The sequence below is a fragment of the Papaver somniferum genome, chromosome 3 (genome assembly GCF_003573695.1).
Source record: "Papaver somniferum cultivar HN1 chromosome 3, ASM357369v1, whole genome shotgun sequence".
NCBI lineage: Eukaryota > Viridiplantae > Streptophyta > Magnoliopsida > Ranunculales > Papaveraceae > Papaver > Papaver somniferum.
In genome coordinates this window covers 141403308-141405964 of record NC_039360.1, presented here as the reverse complement: position 1 = coordinate 141405964, position 2657 = coordinate 141403308, and the positions used below count along the sequence as shown (strand labels likewise).

General features: G+C 35.6%; 1 long non-coding RNA gene across 1 annotated transcript; it reads right to left on the bottom strand.

The window, feature by feature from the left end:
* Window positions 1–468: 468 nt before the first annotated feature.
* Window positions 469–2181, bottom strand: LOC113361684. The gene is made up of 3 exons (XR_003365263.1): window positions 2131–2181; window positions 1949–2023; window positions 469–493 (listed from the first exon to the last, which is right to left on the bottom strand). It is a non-coding gene; the product is annotated as an uncharacterized LOC113361684 (long non-coding RNA).
* Window positions 2182–2657: the final 476 nt, after the last annotated feature.

The following is a 2657-nucleotide window of genomic DNA, read 5'->3' as shown; positions in this document are numbered from 1 at the left end:
TTTCTAATAATATCAACTTCCTTCTTCATTTCATGCTCAACAGGATACACCTTTTCTAAAGTAAACTCTACAAATTCAAACTTCAATCGAGGGTCTAAAACGACTGCCATTGCCAATATTGGACTCAATTTTTTCCAATACTTGGCAAATTTTTCTTGCATTTTCTTCGCCATGTTTCTGATGAACTCAATGTCATTAGTTGTCTCTTGATCTAATAATACTTTAATCTGACCAACCCCATCAAAATAAAAATTAGAAGTAGGATACTTGTTTCCAGAGAATAGAGTCGTGAGGTCATAAAAGACCTTGAGAAACTTCGTGACCACTTTGATTTGCTCCCATTCTTCCCTATTAGGAGACTCTGCATAGTCAGGGTCCACCAACCTCAAATGAGTGAAGACTTTTTCATACGAAATACAACTTTGCAACATAAGATAAGTAGAATTCCATCTTTTCTTAACATCTTGTCGAACACCCATCTTTACTGACATTCCTAAATCGCTGACAGTATCCAAGAAATTTTGTTTTCTTCTTTGTGAACCTTTAAGGTACTTCACTGCTAGCCTTATCTTGATTACTGCTGGATCAATCTCTGTCAGTCCATCTCTTAAGATTTATTATGTGAGCACAACACCTTATATGAAAGTTTCTTTTCCCAGTATCCGACATAACATTCCTTGCAATGAATCGACTCTTCATTATCTTAACACATGAAGTATTTGATGCAGCGTTATCCAAAGTGATGCTGGTTACTTTTCCTTCAATTCCCCAATCATTTAACATCAGAAATAACTTATCTGAAAGTGCTTGACCAGTATGGGGTGGTGGCAGTGGAGAAAAATTTAAAAGAAACTTCTGCAATGCCCAATCTTGATCAACAAAGTGTACTGTTAAACTTATGTATCCAGTGGTGTTGACGGAGGTCCACATGTCTGATGTTAGACATATTTTACCTGGAGCACATTGTAATTTCTTGCGAATAACTTCTTTTTGGAACTTATGCATTTTAAGAATATCAGACCTTGTAGTATTCCTTGATATGGTTTCAACATCGACATTCAGATAACTACATAACTTCCTAAATTCAGTCCATTCTACACAATTAAAGGGGAGATTTTTACCAATAATTAGTCTTGCAACTAAATCCCGAAACTTTGATTGATCTATTTTGTGTGCACGAGTAGTTAGTTCTCCATTATTTGTAGATAACAAAAGTTGCCCCACATCTTGCCTCTTCAGTCTAGGGCACTTCTTTAAATGCCTTGACATAGTTGATGTTCCTCCTTTCTGACTGTCATAAGCATATTCCTTCCCACAATGCTTGCACGTAGACTTTTCTTTACCATCTTAGTCTCGTGACCAATCAAAATCATTCCATACTTTTGATGTAAATTTCCTTTTCTTTGAAGCATGCTCTTGAATTGTCATCGACTCTACTACTGTGATATCCTCTTCACTCATGACATTGTCATGGTCTTCTTCAACTGACATTTTAGGAAGCTACATAAAGAATTCAAAAATCAAAATTAGTAAGCCTTGAGCTACATCACAGGGGACTAGAGCTGTCAATAATTAAAATCACAACAAGTACACATCCCAAACTGGCAAAGGCAAAGCCAACAAAAGTATGCTTTTTTACACTTTCATGTAAGCCAAAATAAAACATGTGCTTTCTGATTCTGACATGCTGCATATGGAGTTCATTTCCATTTTCAGAATCAGTAAACCTTTGTAATTCAAATAAATATTCACAAGCATAACGTAAGCAAGCTATGCATTATTAATTTATTATAGATTGACATTAAGAGATAGATTGACATTAAGAGACATGAGTTAACAATAAATGACACAAATTCGTGAAAAGGGGATTGGGGTTCTAAGAATCATTTCCACAAACACCTAACAGTACTTAAAACAAGTTATGCATTAAAAACTTAGAAATACTCACCTAGATTAGGAAAGTAGAAGTAAAATCATCGGCCAATTTTTCCTATTCTTCTTCAACGGTAGTCTAAAGAAAGCCCTAACCCCTGAAAATCAAACAGATAGTTAGAAAATTAAAAAAAAAGATCATTAAAGTTAAACTTAAAGATCAAAATCTAATCTATAACTTAGAAGTGAAAAAACAACCTAAAGGATAAAACTTGGTTAGTTGATTACGAGTAAAGCCCTAACCCTAACCCCTGAAAATCAAACAGAATAACAGATAGTTAGAAAAAAAAAAAAAAAAGATCATTATAGTTAAACTTAAAGATCAAAATCTAATCTAGAACTCAGAATAGAAAAAACAACCCTATTTAGTTTTAAGTTAGAAAAAGAGACGAACACGAATACCTCTGCCTCCAGTCCAGACTCTAGTCCATATCTAAAACTTGAAGAGAAGTTTTCTGATTTCTCTTTCTTTAGAAAACTTAGATAAGAATGAGAAGTACCCGGTTACCTGGGTAGCAGGTGAAATACTACCGATACCTCCGATAACAGGTTATTATCATAATTTAACGTGTTGGCTGGTAACCCGCGGGTTAGACCTAGCCCGACTTGTTTTCTATTAGGGTCAGATATAACAGACCTAGCCCGGCCCGTTTAGGAAACAAGCCCAGCCAAGCCGGGTTGAAACAAGCCGGGCTAGGGTCAACCCGCGGGCCGGGTTACTAATT